The 19,123-nt window shown below is 48.6% G+C and overlaps 1 protein-coding gene across 4 annotated transcripts in view; it reads right to left on the reverse strand.

Moving 5' to 3' along the window:
- The window catches only part of nectin1b (nectin cell adhesion molecule 1b), a 150,369-nt gene that overhangs the window by 94,983 nt on the left and 36,263 nt on the right, over positions 1 to 19,123 (reverse strand). The window lies entirely within an intron of this gene.

The following is a 19,123-nucleotide window of genomic DNA, read 5'->3' on the forward strand; positions in this document are numbered from 1 at the left end:
CCTACCAACCCCCCCCCCCCCCCCACCCCCCGACTCTCCACGCCGTAACGCGGCCGCCGACCTCATTGTAATTTTAATTACTTTTCTCTCGCAGACGCCCCGGTGGCTGCCTGGAGTTCCAATTAAAAGAAACAACACGAGGGTCCAGAGTAGGTACTCAAAACAAAGATACCGCTCCCCCCAGCTGGCTAAAAAGGTCAATTAGCAGCGACGTGCCCATGGCCGTCGACGACTCGGGAGTCATCCCCACTCTGACAGGTGTGTCTGCGTGACTTCAGCTCACATTTAGATTTGTTGGAGGAAACCCTTCAATTTGGTTTAGAGGACCTAATAGCATGACGGAGGCAGTGTTCTTCACAAAACCATCCATCCACCACTCATCCTGTGCTCAGACTGTGGGATGGGAGCCGGACTACGTGGAGAAAACCCACACAGATCAAGGCTTAACATGCAAATAGAAAGGGCCCAGTGCTTTGGGATCGAACTCACCCCCCCCGCCCCCCCGTGCTGCCTTTTGCTAACCGTGGCCAACAAAGGGTCGAGGTCAACACAGGAAAACATGGCTTGTGCTGTCAAGTGACACCTTCACCCTTTAGTGCGATCTGTTTCCACCTGCTAATGCAGCAGGGAATTAAGAAGAAGCGTTGCAGCTCATATATCATCCAGAATGGCCCCACTGCACCGTTAAAACAAGTCTCAGGCGAAGAAGAACACAACAACTATCTTCTTTCTTCTTTTTTTTTTGAACACCCGGTCTGGGATCTAAAATGACAGCTGTCTGAGGAGACGTGCTGCCTGAAGTGCCGCGGGCCCTCTGCAACCTGTTGTCTACCGCGCATCTTTGTTATCCGAGACTGATTTATATTCCTCTCCAGGTGACGTCGGACGCCGTCCCATTCCCCCGTCTGACAACCCCCGGCTGGGCTCGTATTTACAACCAGCCGGAGCTATAATGATCTCCTATGGATTCGTCCGCTCGTCAACGCCAGACTCATAAAGTCGGGAGTGAATCAAGTCATAAACGGAGAGGAAATATGCTACGGCTTCTAGTGGCGGAACATCCGGCAGAGGGACGTGCACGGCAAACAGGGCGGCTACTTAGCGCTCTGCAGTGGCATCGCAGCAATGGCTTGTCGCCATATTTTTTTTTTTTTTTTTTGGGGGGGGGGCTTCCAAGGGGAGCTTTAAAATGCACGTGGATGCACGAGAAAGATCAATTTATGTTCACACCCACAACTACAATATCTGATGTGGTCCGTCTTCAGCCCTACAGGATTCTACAGCGGAGAGGCAGGGGAGTTACACTGCGTATGTGCGGGTTGTCAAACTGTCTAAGCTGTGGCACGACAGCGTTTTCTTTTTCAAAAGCTGTAGGTAGTCGGCTGAAGGACACCAGGGCACGAACAGAGCGTCGGAGAAAGCGGGAGAGAGAGAGAGAGAGAGAGAGAGAGAGAGAGAGAGAGAGAGAGAGAGAGAGAGAGAGAGAGAGAAATAAGAAGTTGGCCCAGACTTTTGCTGGATGAAAGATTGCGGCGAGCAATTCGCCGTGCTTCTTCCCTGACAGGCTGACTCCTGCGACTTGTCGTGACAAAGCAGTGCATTATGGGAGAGAAGCAATTTCCACCAATAGTTGTGCTGTTTCACTCAAAAACAACTTCAAATCATAAAATGATAAAAAAAAACAAAAAACAGAAAGCCATGTGACAACCTTTTCAAGTTACTGAGTGCACATCATTTTTCATTTCCTCCAGGCCACATCAGCCAGACTGTCTCCATTCAAACTTGGTGTGGGGGGGGGGGGGGGGGGGGCTTTGACAATGACAGATTGATTTTCTAATCCAATTTGACAGGGAGGACCGGCAACCTTGTCATATGTACCTCGTGGAACACCTGTGTCCTTGTGAACCTCGGGGGCAATGCTTAACTTCATTTTTTTTTTTTTTTTTTTTTTTTGTTATTCTTCCCATCACAGCTCAGATTACCGGCGAGATTGGCAGCTAAAGGATGATGCGTTCCGAAGTAGCCAAGCGCAATTTGCCCCGTGACAACGCTGCTTAAGATTCAATCTTAACGGCACGTGCGCGGGAGCAAAGAGACTCATAAATATGGACCCTGGCCGGACGTCACCCACTTGGAAGCCTAAACAATAGTGGCAGGGATCGGCTGCGCGAGAGACTGGAGAGCCCGCCCCCCTCTACTCCCAACAAACAGCAGTTTGTGCAAATGGAAACCAGAGGAATGGGCATAATTACATGGCCACAGAGCCCAAAAACCCCCACCACGGCGGACCAGGGGCGCCCGTCGGGACCCCTGTTACACTCAAGGCCTGGAGTCCTTGGCCGCGCACACCGTGGAGCTTTAATTACGCACCGCACCGCAGAGCGGGCGATTCATAGCCCGGCTCAACCACATACAGGCGAGAGGCACCGAGAAGGTAGAGTCTGCTTTCTGGAAGCCTAATGGTGCAAAACTGGAGGAGGAGGGAGGGAAAGAAAAAGGGAAAAAGAGGCAAATTACCGAAGGGAGTCTGACTAAAGGAACGGAGGAGCGAACGGGAAGATTTATCGCTGTGCTGTAGGTTCGGGGCTGGCCGCCACCGCCGCCGCTGCTCTGTTCGCACGCCGACAAGACGAGACTGGGGAGGACAGATACACCCGGGGCTCCACGCCGCCTCCAGGGTTGCCAGTGAAGACAGAACAGAGCTCTGTTTCGAAAGCAAGGGGGGCCGAAAAATGAAGCGCACCAGCAAAAATATAGGGAAGTTAAAAAAGAAAAGAAAAAGGTTACAACTCTCAGCAGGTGAGGCAAACTCGGAGCAAAGGGGAAACGAGATGAAGACAAAATACCAAAATAGGAAAGTTGGAAAAGCATTGGCTTTGTGTTGCTTCGCGTGTGGCATGTGGTGGTCGGCAAAAGAATAAAAAAATCACGGGAGGCTGCACGGTCTTTATTTGAAACGGCTCGCCGCCGTCCGCAGAAAGACTGACGGGCGGCGCAAAAAAAAAAAAAAAGTCAAGATCACAGGCGACGCAAGGAAAATGTTTCAGATGAAGGAGGAACTTTTATTGGCCATGTGGGGAAACGAATCAGCGGCGAATGAGTTACGCCGACGTTTCACATTTATTCCTTAGGTCTGCTGCAAAGAACAACACGCAGAGTTCCTGCTGTTAAGTTTCCACCCCCCCCCCCCCTCAGTGCGGCATTGAAGCACGATCGGCTCCGTGAAAAGATAACGGCGTCGTAAAAAAAAAAAAAAAAAAAAGTCTGAGTTTGTAAATGAAAACCAGAGCGGCGTCCCCAGGACACTTGGATGTTTCTTTTCCGCCTAACAAGTGCAATTTGGCAGCTCATCTCAGATGGATAAGTAACATTATCATTATTTCTTCCCTCCCCCCCCACCCCCCACCCCCTCCTCCATTTTTGCTGAACTGGCCGACAACCAAAGAGTCTTCCACAAGACAATACTGGCTCAGTGACAGCGGCTCGCTGGGCCAAAAGAAACGCGTTTATGCCGGAGTCAGAGCGAGTTCAGAATTATTCACCTCGAGCTGCGGCTGCCGCCGCTGCCGCCGCTGCTGCCACCGCTGCGACAGAGGGAAAGACAAAGATGAAGTGGGGCTCGATGCATATTTCAGATGAGGGGCCTGAATTATGTCTTCTATTTAAAGCTGCGCCAGGCGACTTGGCAAACTGTGGCTCCCAAACGGCGCAGAGACGTCGCCGTTTGAAGTCTGAAAACTCCCCCCCACCCCACCCCCCCAAAAAAAATAAAAAAAAACATTTTTCTCTCTCTCTCTCTCTCCGTCTCTTCGCTCTCGTCTTGCACCTAAAAACGTTGCCAAGCGCCGCATTAAAGTTCACCGCAATGAAGACAAATCATCTCGTCGCGCTTCCGACGGGCCGGCCGCTGCGTCGTTACTCAAGCGCGATGCTGATAGATAAAACACGGCTTGAGCCACTCGAGATAATGACTGTTTAATGTTGTCCTAGTTCCCACAGCGATGGCACAGGGCCCCTCCGCTCCGCTCCGCCATTCAGGACCACACATTGGGTGTTTTAGGGGGAGTCCAAATCTTCTGTTTCGTACACACACACACACACACACACACACACACACACACACACACACACACACACACACACACACACACACACACACACACACACACAAATCCACCCATTAGTTGCTTGTTTACTCGCATGAGTGGAACGCTGTAATTCTTATTCAGTCGGTGCTTCGGAGTTTTGAACCGGTGGCATTTTGCTCTGTGCTATCAACAGATACAAGTGCCTTTCAAAATGCTTTGTAAAATAAATGATGGTTTTGGTCGAGTGGAAAAGGTTAGAAGCTTGTCTCGCAGCGCTGGAGAGTTTTAATGCGTCCTGGCAGGACAATCCATTTAGCAGAAGCGGCCTCTGCCTGGTGTTTGATGCATTTTTGATTTTTTTTGATTTTTTTTTTTTTTGAGATTCATCAAAATGTGTCAGAGAGTTTGTTTTATTTTTTCGCACTCGACCACTATTTGATTTCCAGCCGGGTCTCTTAGGTAAACAGTAGCGTGTCTGGCGGAGTGGCTCTCTTTACCCTGCGTCTCCCCGAGCAAACACTGTGCCGGAGCCACTGGTCGGGAGATCAGCCCCCCCCCCCCCCCAACCCCCCCTAACCCCCCCTACTGGTTCATATCTGAAACTGTCTTTTTGTCCGGCGCCTGTTCGATGAGGACGACGCCACATCCATGCTAACGATCGTCGGAAATACATTTATCAACGTCTCCGACCTGCGCCTTTAATTCCGACGATTCTCCCAGCGGTCGTTTGTCGCGGGGAAAGGGGGATGAAGGGTGTGTGTGTGTGTGTGTGTGTGTTTGTGGATTTGGGGGGGGGAGGGGGTTGTCGAACACGACTTTCAGCCCGGCGGCGCGCGGCAAACGTACGCACTGATCCTCGCCTAATGCGGCGCCGCGCGGCGTCTCTGAGGCAACGCACAGGTTCAGAGCACATGCACGCACCCACCCACCTCCCCCGACCAGCTTTAAGCCATTTCAAATGTCAAGAGGATACATCAGTTTGCCTGGAAACAGGTTCCTCATCTTAATTCTTCCGCGATAAGGATGCGTGCTTGAATGAGGCTCTGGGAGGGAAACAAAAAAAAACTGTTTCAAAGGAACCAAAACACGGATGGCCCACCGGTGGTACGTTCTGGGGGGGGTCATACTATCTTTTCAGGATTTTAAATGCGCAGTGGCTGACGGTGCCTGGGGACAAAGTGTAATTATTATTTGCTGGTCTTGGTTGTGTATGAAATGCGCCAGAGGTCACCTGGTATTCCGGTCGTCTTTGAGCGAGGCAAAGGCAAAGCGAAGCCCGGCCAAAAAACACAAACAGAAATAGGCTTTGGCCCCGGAGAGAAAGAGAGCGAGAGACAGAGACAGAGAGTATCACAAATATGGAGAGTAAACACAGCAGCAGAGAGCTCTGACCCACCTCTCTCACTCTCTCTCAGTCCCTCTCTCACTCTCCTCCCCACCCTCCCGCAGCTTAACTAAACAAGGCCGTCGGTTTCGGTTCTGCAACGCAAAATAAACAGCGCTGACGTGACTCGACCACACGGCGGGGTGACGTCGCCCGGCTGATACCCGATATCGAACCACTGTCAATAAACAAAAGGGTCGGTTACACTAGGGGGGTGAGAGAGAGAGAGAGAGAGAGAGAGAGAGAGAGAGATAGAAGTCGTCTCACCTGGTAAATGATTGACAACTGTAAAGGCATTACAGTTGGGTTTGTTTGACTGAAACTTAGAGGATGGGGGTAGAAACACGCCGAGTGTGACTGTAACTGTAATGATTTAGTCGTGCAATAGAACTGGAGAGGAAAAAAAAAAATATATATAAACTGTAATATAATATTATACTTAGTTTAGAATCCAAGCCACCAACGCACCGGTTATTTCTGGTGTTTGATTTGCATTCTGGGATTTGTGTGTTTGCCCCTTGCTTTCAGAGGAGGTGCTGCGGTTCGACTTGCTATTGGAAAGAGGCCGATTAATAAATAAAAGAGGCGGGCGGGGTCGGCCGCGGGTTTCGAGGCGATGCGTCAGCGGCTGTCGCAGGTTTCGAGCTCGGAGAGGAGCCCCGGGGGCTGAGGGGTGTCGGGGCGACGCGCATTTAAAATTTGATGCAGAGGATTTGGGAGAGTTACAAGCGCGGCGGGGCCGGGGACGAGCGGCGGGGGCGACGTGCGGCGGGTCAGACGCAGTGAGCAGATTACTGCACTCAGGATATTAAAGTGGAGAGGCGACGCTTCGGGCATCAATACCTCCCGTGGAAATCTCGGTATTAGCACGCGGAGTGACACGAATGCTATGTTCACTTTTTTTTTTTTTTTTCTGACCGCACGGAAACCCAGTGCTCAAGGTCAGAGGCACTCAAGCTGAGACTTGTTTCAACCAGCATGTCTGTGTGGACAACAAATGAAGGCCCACATGCAGGTTCAAAAATACATGCACAGCAGCTATGGGAGTATTATCATCAATGGACCGACTCAGTGCTAGTAGCAGATTTGCAGTTATTTTACTTCTTTCCCAACACGTAAATGTTCTCTTATGCGACCATGTGGAACGAGGTCCGACGCTCTCGAGGCTTGCAAACGGCCACAATTCTGGACAGAAAGACCCTGGAAACTCAATTAGGATTATTTATTGTGATTGAAATGTTTACGCGTCTCCTACCTGAACAAGACCGGCACGCTACACATGTCCCTGCACCACCTCATTCCATTTAAAGGGACAATAAACTGGACTTCCACGTCAGCCTCTTGCTCCGCGTCTTACTTGGAATACGACCGCCAATGTGTAAATATTGATGCTTGTGCAACTGTGTCCAATGAAATGTGAAAAGGGGACACATTTATGGGGAAGTGTGGCCCCTTAAGCTCGGCTAATGATCTACAAACAGAGTCTCTGTCAGGTCCGGTGTGCTTTTCACACATCTTTGTGGCAGCAAGGCAGTTATCTCAGACATCTACTGCTACTTCTTCCGGTGCGTTGGTAGTGTGTTGCCATTAATGAATTATGTAAATACAATCAAATAAATAATATATAGTCATACATAATAACATATAAGAAAAGGTATCTAGTAAACTGATGGGCGCAGTGGTTAGCGCTATCGCCTCACAGCTAGAAGGTTGTGGGTTCGATTCCGTGCGAATGGTCGTTTGTCTCTGTGTGGCCCTGCGATGAACTGACATCTTGTCCAGAGCGTCACCCTGCCTTCGCCCTGTGACAGCTGGGGTAGGCTCCAGCAGACCCCTGTGACCCTAAGCTCAGGAAGAAGTGGGTATTGGAAATGGATGGATGGATGGATGGATGGATGGAAGGATAGTGGACTGATGTTTGATGGATGGCTGTTGCAGGACAATCGTCCAGATCATGCTGTGATCGCTGGCTGGAAAGGGATGAGATACATTTCAAAGATAATTCTGATGATAGTGGAGACTCGGCCTGATGAAGCTGAGACTTCAACCAGAACAACTAATAGTTGCTCCATTTGTTCACATAAGTGGTCAATAGCGGTTTACTTTCCAGAACTGCGTGAGACTATCCAGGGCGAATGCTCACTGGGCCTGCCGAGCCCTGCCGGATTATTTCTAAGACCGGGTTTGGAGTGGGATTTATGGGAAGAAGGTGGTTGGAGTCTGAGCTGGAACCAGAACAGTGCCCGACGCTTTTTTTTTTTTTTTTCTTGTGAAGGCACTCAGCAAATGTGGCATGAAGCGCATACAAAGTTCTGCCAGAAAGTGCTGAGAAGGAGAGTCTGGCGCTGGACAGCCACGCATGACAAATCCTTCCCTCACACCATCTGCTTCATTGTCCGCGAGCGAAGATAAGTCTCGCACACAGCCCAAATATTGAACAGTCCCATGTGATAATGCCAAACACTTGTACCGGGTAAATTACTGAGGATACAGTCCGTTATAAAAAAAAAAAAAAACCTTTAGATGCTGAAAAATCATCGTTTAGCTGAGAATGTGGAAATGGATATCTGGGCGTGTGGTTTAGCAACGTGGAAATCCAGACACCTCCTTCATTAGGACCTTACAAAATGTTCACGGTCCATATGATCGGGGCCCCACACCCTGTAATTTTTGACATAGGTCAACTGATATCTTACAGGCGCTGGATAAAAGACTTTCGGGTGGGTTTCAAGTAAAACGGTTTATCAGCAGGAAGCGCTGTAGCATGACCGGTGGCTTATTACACCGAGAAAGGAGGACACACAATCAATATTTAATTGGCTGCTTTTTTTTTTCTTCTTCTTTTTTCTCCGACGTTTCTGCTCAGCGTTACGTCGGAACGGCCTCCCAAGACTTCCCCCCCCCCGACTACTGTTTGAGATATCATGCATTTTTAAAGATGCGTTGGAAGGGGAAGAGGGAGGAAGAGAGAGAGAGAGAGAGAGAAAGAAAAAAAAAAACGAGAAGAAACTGGCTGTCATCAAAGTGCATCACTAATTATGTTGGAGGGGATAAACAGGACAGCAAGGGTTGCAACACGCTCGCACGCCAAGCTGCTTTTTTTCACTCCGCCGCGCCAGCAGCGGGCCATTTACACTGCAGATCCATTAACATACAGGAGAGGGAATTCACACTCCTTCACACTGGAGTGGGCAGTGGGCTGCAGCCCTCCACTCCCCCCCCCCCCCCCCACTGAGTCTGCTATCAATTAACAAGCACACTCAGTATGTGTCTGAGTCACGTTCGCCATGAGACCCCGACGGATGCCCGAGCGTCTCCTCAAAACAAGTGACGTCACCGAGGAGGAAGACCTCTCCTCGTATCGCTTCGGCTTCGGCGGCGTCCCGCAAACAAATAAAAAGATAAAAAAAAAGAAGAAGAGGAGGAAGAACAAGGAGAAGAAGAAGCAATAAATTTTGCCGGCCAGCGTTCGCGACCCAATCCTGCCAGCGAGTCGTCTCCGCACATGTGTTCGAGGAACAAACACGATGATAAATATTTCCTGCAGTCACATCACCGGGGCGTGGATTAGCATCCCGTCTTCGCAACCGAAGCAACGCCGGGCAAAGCTGTTTGAGCAGATACAATCGAACACGCTGCACTTATTTCAATTCCCCCGCTGAACACGCCATCTTATCTTGTTGTTTAAAAGCTTTTCCGACGGTGAGAACTCGCATTGTGGGCGTGAGTTTTCTTCCTACGTTCGCTCCTTAGTTCGTTCCTTCTTTCCTTGGTTTGTTCCTCTGTGAGGAGAACGAGAACGTCAAGGGAGGGCGCGACGCAAAAACATGTGGCTCCACGCAACGTGAGAGCCTCGGCGTAAATGTTGGATTTCGGGGTCCCCTCGGCCAAATGCTCCTTTTTCATGTGTGTTTTGATCAGGAACCTCTATGAAACGCGGCGGTTTCTGGCAGAACTCCGAGAACCCGGGCTGAGCCATTTCCTCGACCACGACCACAGGCCCCCGTCTTTCCGAGGGGAGCGAGGCTCCACATACATATAACCATCGGAATTCTCAACCACATCTCAGGACCGCGCTCATTTTCCTGCTGCATGTGCTTTCCAGCTGTGGCGGAGCATATTGTCTTTCCCATCAGCTGCCGAGCTGCGACGGTGTCGCTCTATTACTACCATATATATTCCCATGTATAAGACGCGGCGCAGAGTGGATGGGAACATCTCGTATTTTGCACTTTTGTTTGGTCGTCGCCGGCAGTCTGAGCCACTTTGAAGGAATTTACACTGTATTACGGGATGCAATTTTCCAGATGCTTATTCTTTAACAATGTGTCTTTTTCATTTTTTTTAATGTTACGACATTATTTTCGATGGAGCGCTTTCAAAGAACACATGAAATAATAATAACAACACTTGAATGTCTTTTTTTTTTAAAAGGGAAAACAGCTGACTTGGAGACATTGGAGCGGAACCACAAAGCCACAGCAAGGGGAAGGGAAGAGCCTGAGAGCCCAGCCGGGCCGGGGTGTGTGAGTTAGTCCTGACTCCACTGCTTGTTAGATGGCAAACAATGTGTACTGACATGGCGACCCGGGACACCAGAACCTTTCACAGTGCGACTGAACAGGGAGTCCCCCCCCATAAAATGTGACTGTAAATTGAAAGAGAGCAGGGCTGTAATCAATGGCAGGGATGAAAACAAAAAAAATAATATATATATATATTTTTTTATATATATATATATATATATATATATTTTAAATCGCTCCAGTGGGTGGGCTGTGGGCAAAAAAAAAAAAAAAAAAAAAGTCAGGAGATTAACACTGAGCTCATTCTCCGGCGTCGTAAATCAAAAATGGAAGATTCAACGCTCGGTCTTGAATAAAAAGTGAAGCGCGATTTCACGCTGCGCCGTCAACAATGCCCTTTACAAATCTCCACGCCGATGTCGCCGTCGAGTGGCACTCGGATTTAAAAAAAAAAAATTAAAACGAAGGGGAAAAAAATGGCAGGCAAATAGAAAACGGTTCAAAAAAAAAAAAAGAGAGAGAGAGAGAGCTGCTGGTGACTGGAGATAATTGTGCGGTTCAATGCAATTTCATTGTGGCCAAATGGTAACTGTGTGACTGCTGGGTGATGGCTCCACTGTCAGCTTGCGCTATTAGCTCCAATCAACCAGCAGCGTAATTACCCGCCCCGTGAAAGATATTTGAGTATTTAAACTTCCCGGCTCGACAGAATGCAGCTACAGATCGCAGAGCTTTGGTTGTTAAACGAAAAACCAACCTTGCCAATCCAATTGAAATCTGTTAGAAATATAAAGCAAAATCTTGTTAACAGGATCCCTCTCTCATGTGCACCTCATCGGTCTCATCTCCTTCTTCATGGCGCGCACAGAGAAAACACATGCACTGGATTGCGCCGAGCGTTGCTTACAGGTCTTCAGAGCAAGCGGACGTGTCGGCCGGTCGCTCTCACGCTGACACACGCAGCTCAATCTCCATCCCTCCGTGTTTAAGCACCACTTAGAAGGTGATAATGTCCCACGCGAGAGAGCCGCGTTCCCATCACCGCCACCGTCGCAGGAGCGGCGAATTCCGGAGTCTGACGGCCGGAATTATCAAAACACCGATCTCTCACTGACGGATTGAACTTTTCTTTCTTCCGTCCCTCCCAGTGTCGCTTTGAGCGCGGCCAGTGGGGTTTCTCTCACTCTTCTCCAAGGTGACGGAGGGTGAAAGCGACCGAGGTCTCCGAGAGCCACAAACAAAGTTTAACCCGAGCGAAATGGCTCGTGTGACGGCCCGGCGCTCCGGCAGTAATGGCTCTCCGAAATGTGCTGACCGCCGCTCGACTCGGGGGTCCGGTCCAGCGGGAACCTGGACAAAGTAGCTCATGAACACATTTTTATTTATTTTTTTTCTCCTCCCCAGCCACCCCCCCCCCCCCCCCCCCCCCCCCCCACACACACACACACACACACACACACACACACACTCACACTCACACACTCACACACACACACACACACTCACACTCACACTCTCCTTCCTCGGGGCGGTGGGAGTATCATTTGGAGTTCTTGGCCCGCCGCTGCCCTCCCGCATTGTGTCTGTACAGCGGGCCGCTCATTGTTTGACAGGATTGACAAGCTCCCTAGCAGAGCTGATTAAAAGCTTTAAGGTCAGAGAAGTGGGACAGATATCGAGCGAACACCTGTCCTCTTGCTGTGAGCCCGTCCCCCACTGGGCGCGTTCTCCACTGGCGCACAATCAATGGCTCCATTAAGACCCAACATGGACTCTTTTTTTTTTTTCTACTTTAGCTTGCAAACAGATATTTTCCTTTTCTTTTTTTTTTTTTGTTTCTTTATTTTCCTCTTTCTGCTTCCAACTTTATTTCTTGCAGTCTTGGCAAAAAGGGGGGGAATTCTCAGCAGAGATAATAAGTTCATCTTCTCTATTCATATAATTATGGGGAAGTGTTTCTGGATGCCATGAAAATAATAATTCCATTTTTTTTAACCAAAAGAAAAAGTTCAAACTCCAGACTTATTTTTACCGTGGATTTTCTGGTATAAATAGCTTAGAAAAGCTGCCTACTGATCAGCTGCCAGCGGATTAAAGATCATTAAAAAGATGTTTGAAGTTTGCTTGAAGCCTCTCCAAGCAACTTGCACACAATCGCAGATTTTCTGCCGTCTTGGCCACATGTTTTGCTCCCCGACTCTCCAACTGCAGCACTTTATCCTCTATTGCGGAGTGTGTATCATAAAGTCCACGAGCCGGTCATGCTCTCTGGGCACCGTAATCCAGAAATGGACATTTCAATTTACTTCAGCCTGAGTTTGGGATCATTGCGAATTAAGACACCTGCCGCCGTGGACGCCACACATCCAATTCCATCCCACCCCGGGACGGTTTTCCACTTAAAGCTTCACAAGAGAGGGGAGAAGAAGAAGAAGAAAAAAAAGGAATGTTCTTTTGACATTGTATCTCACAAGAATCTGCAAAATGAAAGCTATAGCTATAGCTTTAGCCACGGGATAAGACTTGAAGGGATGGGTGACTTTCACCACATGATATCTGGGGCCGGGTCTCACACACACACACACACACACACACACACACACACGCACACAAACACACTCACCACTCATTTCTGCTTTCATCTGCAGAGCACTTCTATTTTCACAGCGCTCTGGATCCCTCCCCCACAGTCACCTGGCTGCTCTGTCTTGATATGATTCAGCGGCTCAGCAAAGTAGAGCTGTACGTTTTTTTGTTTTTTTTTTTCCCACACAAGCCAGCGTTTTGTTTTTTGTTGTTGTATTTTTGATTTTGTTTCCGTTTGCCGTGAGAAAAGGAGCGTAGCGTCTTAGTTTTGTAAGGCCGTAGTGCAAAAAAACCAAACTAAACAAATTAAGATTTGATTGCGTGGGGTTGCAGGAAGCAGCCGCTTGGTTTGTTGTTACCGAATAATGAAATAAGACTGTTTGACATTAATGACTGTACGGATGTGACACCTCTGCTGAGCGACGTTCAGGACAGTTTGACGAAGATGTGGACCAACAGCGAGGAGTGCGGGAGCAAAACATCGCACTCCTCCTCGTCACGTCGCCCTGAATCCAGGCGGATGTATGAAGGCGGAAGAGGATTCACCGGGCTCATCCGGCCGACTTCGCACCTGATCCCACGCCACAAAACACCGCCTGGCTTCACAGCGGCGCTCCTGACGTATGAAGTTCGGCTTTTCATCCCCATCGCACCACAGCTGCGATCGCACGGCGGCCGCCGTTACACTAACAACATGAGACAGCCCGCACCGGATCGGCCCCGCCCCCACCGCCCCAGGTCCGACCTAGTGTTAAGGTGCCGTCACCGGCGCTGCTGCCTGGCTATCACATTTCATTTCACACAGCCGGGTTTTTCATTTTGACCTGAAGCGACTCTGGCAGCCAAAGTCTGAGGAGGAAAATCCCTTTTCACAAATTTGCTGCTCCAAACCTCAAATGCTAGTTAGCAGTTAGCAGTTATTTATAAACTCCCAACCCTCGTTTCCTGCTCCCCTGTCTAATTACTTAGCAACAATAATAAGACTGCGGGATGATGAACATGTCCAATTTCTCCAGAGCGCAAAAGTGCACGCGTCTGCATGTGCCACGCTAGCGTTCGATGCGGCCGTGTTGCTGAGCTGTGCTCCTCCTCCCTCGGCCCGCCAGGACGGTGTGTTTAACCCCGGGACCTGCACGCACTCACATGCAAAGTCGGGCCGCGGCCGAGCAGGAAGAAAACGCTCGTGCAAAAATAAACAGGCTCCGGCGTTGACACACGCAGAACAAAACCCTCCATTGTGCGCTGAAAACGGACCGCGGCGCAGTGCACGGCGGGCGTGCACGGACCGACAGACGGATATGGGCAAAAGGGCTCGTCGGACTTTGGCTGAAGAAGAAAAATACTAACAATTGTGAAACGCTTGATGTTCGCAGTGCAGGGACGTCTTCGTGCTGCAAACGATGGGAACCTCAGCTTCGCCCACAAGCAGCTGAAAGACGCTGCCAAGTTGCATACAGTGTTTTCGTATATTACTATGCTAATATTGTTTTTGCGCCTTTCGAGCAAAATATCGCAAAGTCCAGCAGCCGTTCAAACGCCTCACTGTGCCGTGTTTACGTTGCGGCTTGATAAACGAAGAAATAATGAAAATGCCGGGGTGAATATTCGCCTTATCTCGCAAAGTGACGACAAATTCCTGCAGCCAAACGGATAATTGAATGGCTTCTCCTCCGGCTTACGTCCTTCCCTCCCAACAATCCGTCCGAGATTTGCTTTTTTTTCGTCCCCCCCCCTCTCCCTTTAATCCTTTTGCAAAAGAGACACACACAAAAAAACAACAAACCGGCCAACAAACAGGCGCGGGTAAGAATATTATCTCTTCTAGGCGCAGGTGTTTTTTGTTGTTTTTTTTGTTTTTTTGTTTTTTTTAAACGGTAGCGGTCAGAAAATACACACGGTTGTCGCACTGGAAAACTAAGCAAAAAAACAGCAACAAAAAAAAACAAAACAGCAAAAAACATGAGACGCACGGCGGTCAGTGGCGAGCTGGAGGATTTCAGCGGGGACCAGGCCCCTAAAAGATGTTTTTATGTGTGGCTGGCGATGTGTGCTCGCAGAGTGCACCGTGACATGGTCGGCCCTTCATACATAATAGATGTGTTGCCGTCCGCTGGGCTGCACATCCAAAGAGGCCGGGGGCTCGGCGCGGGGCAAAAACAATAAGACACATTTTTTTTTGTTGTTTTTTTCAGCGTTTCATCGGGGCTTAAAGGCCTCATTCTAATCAGTGGCCTCTCCGGAGATGGCGCGGTCATCATGCTAATGCGGAGGGACACTTTTCCGTAGGGGCCCACTGAAAATTGGACGCTGTGACTGATGTACAATGTATTCCTGGTCAACACTGCGCGGAAGGAAAAGGAGGAAAAAAGGCCTGAAATGCAGTGAGACTGCACCCCCCCCATGAGTCCCGTGAAGAGTAGCTTATTAAAACGCCGGCTTATTGTTCATAATTAAAGTGGATGAGGCCGCAAACTAGCATTAATAGCACGTGTGTTTAGATTTAACGGCGTCCTCCTCTGTTCCGGCAGTGATCAAAGACGTTTGTTTCCTGGGAGGCGGGAATCGTATCATTGGTATGCAGCAATTAGCGGCGCATTGTACTTCCCTACTCCCAAAACAGTTCGTTGTTTAGCAGTTAGCGTAACCCCGCTACCATTTCAAAATTCAGTTTACTTAATGAATACAAACGCTTTGTCCCATTTTTATAGAAAAAAAAAAAAAAAAAAAAGGAAAAAAAAATCCTATTATTGTTAGGAGGGGTGCAGGGAATGGGCGGTGGTGGTGGGGGGACTATTTAATATTAATGCGTCCATTTTCCAGCCACGAGCAGCTTTTTGCTTGGCTGCGCTAAAATGAAACTCGCCGTGACCTAGAAGGGAGCCGCATGACGTCCGCCCTCCACGCACGGGAGCAGCCAGGCAGAAACGGGCGTATCGAGCGAGACGAGTCTCGCCCGGGTCCCTCATGGACCCTCTGTTAGCAGGACGCAGGGCACCGGGGGTCTCTGTTCCACTCTGTGGCTGATTAGGTGCTTGAAGGACAGTCCTTTGCCTTTTCTTTTTTCTTTTTATTAATGGGCCGCCATCCCCGGCCCCTCCCTCTCCCCCTCCCCCTCCCCCACCCGGTGGGGCGAGCAGGCCCGGACAGGCCGAGGTGACGGGCGGCGCTCGACTCTGCTTGGCTGATGAACTGTGACGAGTCACAAGTCCAAGGTTGTTTGGTTTCCTGCCTCCTATTCACGCGACGAGCCGCTCAAAGGGAGAAGGAAGCGTGACGCGTTGTCGGGCCCTCGTACAGCCGGCGTATCGGCCGGCTCTTCTCGACACGCTCCGGCGCGCACCTGAAGGCCTCTCACTGTCAGAGTGGGAGCGTCGCCGGCCGTGTGGCCCAGCTGCTAATGTCTCACCGCCAGAGGAAGAAGGGCGCGCACGTCACCGACCTGCCCGGACACGATTTACCTTGTGAGTCAGTCCCGGCCTTCTCTGAAACTTCCAGGACGTTGCTTCACGAGCGTGTCCGAAGGGAGTTGGACTTGGGGTGCGTGCGAACACATTCTTTTCAGCTCGTAAAAAAATTGACATTTAAAGGCACGTATCCACCGCAAGTGGACACGCTATAATCAGCCAGTGATTTCTACTGGTAGCTGGAGGTGAAGTCGTCACCTAACGATGGAAACTTGCTGTCTTTAAAAGACGGATCACTAAAAACTGAAATGTCACACATTTTCCACTCACATGTTCAAAAACCACTTTACTGCTATTGATTTTCACAGTGGGTTGAAAAAATAAAAAAAACGACAACCACCAATTGAAATCCATGGTTTTAAGCTCCTGTGTGACGTGGTGCCTCGTGTCATCCAGGTTTCCAGAAAGCAGCCTTCTAAGCAAGGAGCCACACTCACAAGCCTCTCGCTCAGGTGACACATGAGCCCAGTAGCTCATCTAGTAGAACTTGCCGAACTCGCCGTGAACTGAAAGTAGCGGCCGACCAGGAGGCTCCTTTGATGTTCTTTTCGGTTCAAAACACACTGTGGATCTTCTTCTTTTTTTTTTTTTTTGTTAAGTCTCTGGCCATAACAGACGTCCACTGTGTGAAAACTCAGGAATGGTTTGAAAATGACACCAGAGTCTCAGTTTGCACAGGGAGAATAAACGGGTAAAATTTCAAGGTGTTTCTTATTCTCTTTCTGAACCACACAGGGTCTCTAATGCAGCTGCTTTTGCAGATCTCCTGAATGGACTCGAAGGCATCATTGAGCGATGGCTAAAAAAGCGGGGCATGTCGTTTTGTTTTTTTTGTTCATTCTTCTTATTTTATTGGGAGCTTGAAAATCTCACGCTGGGGGAAGCCGAGAAACAGCGCACGCGTTTTATGCAAAGGACCCCCACAATAAATCCCCCACGGATCAATTCCAGTTAATACGAAAGCGTGGAAAGAATATTTGTGTCTATTTTCAACATTTTCTCAAGCTCCCTTTTGAGAAGTACTGCCTTAAAAAAAAACAAAAAAAAACAAAAACACGTCCATTGTTCTTCTCACTTGTTTATAACATTGACAGTGATAGTTACAGTTAAAACCCTGCTTGCACACACTGTGTCATTACTGCAATCTCACAAAACATGTCAACTGCGAGAGAAAAAAAGAGAGGCAAAAGGGAGGGGGGAAAAAAAAGTCGCCGTCGTCTCAAAACAGCATTTATTGCGAGGCTTCAGGCTCCATGATTGGACTCACACACTCAGCCTCCCAGCTGCAGTTGATCCGAGTGATTACGCGGACGCGGCTCGGGGTGAGCAAAACCTGAATGACTAACATTATCGCTCGAGTCGACTTCAAAACAAAGACGGTTACAAATTTTTTCCCTGTGATGACTGGTTGTCAAAAAAATCGAAGCGGGCAGACGGATTAGAGGGAAATCACAAAGCAATTATGTCGCCGTCTGCGTCTTTCCTGTGTAATTGCCCCCCCCCCCACCCCCTTCTCAGTTCCTCTTCCCACAGCCACCATTAACCTTTGCGCAAACACTACGACGTGCCCGGACTGGTCCCCCGACCATCAAGCTGGCGGGGGGGTTCCTTCAACTTTTCCTTTAGAGTCTCTCTCCCTCCTCCTTTTTCTTGTTGTTTCTGTGTGTTTGTTTGCAGCTAATTCAGTCGACTCGGCGTGTGTGGCTGTCGGGGGGATTACCAGTCTAGATGAGCTCTGTTTGTTGGTTTCACTACATAAACCAATTACAGAATGAGGCACCATGAGAGAATTAAAAGTTTGATTAGCCTTGGGCTGGACGGCGGTGTAATTGGATTGGATGGCGGCGGAGGGATGGCGGCGGCGGCGGCGGCGCACGAGGGGACTGTGTCGGCGGCGCTGGTGTCTGGCGAAGGTGAAGACGATGAGTGGGGATCATTAGTCCAACACTGGGATTAATGTATGTTTTACTATTGGGCTTCAAATTCAAACACTTATTTTTGTTGTTTTTACACCAACAGCCAAAACACTTTCTATAGCTGTGTCTCTAAGTTTCTAGAAATCAATTAAAAAAAACTTCATGTGGCCCTCTGGGGCAATTTAAGTCCATCGTCAAGCCCCAAATATCGTTAAAGTTCGACCGAATCAAAAAATATTCGGAAGGTCTCCCACACACCCCTGGTGTTGTTCCATTAGTTTGCACTCTTGACTCACTTATCAACTCGACCTTTTCCAAACACTGCAATCTGCACTCTTGCCAATATCTCAGCATAATAAACAAGAGTTACACTTTGCTGAAGTGTGCAAACATCTATAAATGTAGAAGAGGGTTGGTGTATATTTACATGCAACACTATATTTACATGTCGTTCCACTATTGCGTAGTAAAATATGCCTCATCATGAGTCTTTATGAAAATGACATTCTGGCATGTGAAAATCTGAAAAATTGAGGTTTTACAGACATTTTGTGACAGCAGCTCTATTTCCACTTCAATCATCAGCATACAGCCTCATTAAGATTGTCATAATTTTCTCATCATTTTGTTTATATATATATATACATATATATATATATATATATATATATATATACATATATATATATATATATATATATACATATACATATATATAAATATATATATATATACATATATATATATATATATATATATATATACATACATATATATATATATATATATATATATACATATATATATATATATTTAAAAAAAAAAAAAAAAAGCCCTGTGGGACATTCCAGTGTTTTTTCTCTGATACTGAACTCGGTCACGACCTCACTTTCCACGCCTCCCCTGCGCACGCGTATCGATAAAAAAGCTTGGGAGCAGAAGCATAAATCGCTCCGCGGTGGCGTCCGCGGTGGCTCGCTCCTCTCGCACAGCCGCACAAAGAACCGCTTGGAGGGAATCATTACGCAAAAGTCGGTGGAGAGTTGCAACAAGGCTGCAAGAATGTAAATCGCAAACCTGGTCCGAGGAGCCGGAGAGGAGGAGGGAGCTTCAGCAGTTCAGGGTGTCATCTGGATATACGCTTTAGACACATGGTAAC

Source organism: Nelusetta ayraudi, unplaced genomic scaffold, assembly GCF_046127955.1.
Source record: "Nelusetta ayraudi isolate G7.1 ecotype Tasmania unplaced genomic scaffold, CSIRO-AGI_Nayr_v1 ptg000048l, whole genome shotgun sequence".
Lineage (NCBI taxonomy): Eukaryota > Metazoa > Chordata > Actinopteri > Tetraodontiformes > Monacanthidae > Nelusetta > Nelusetta ayraudi.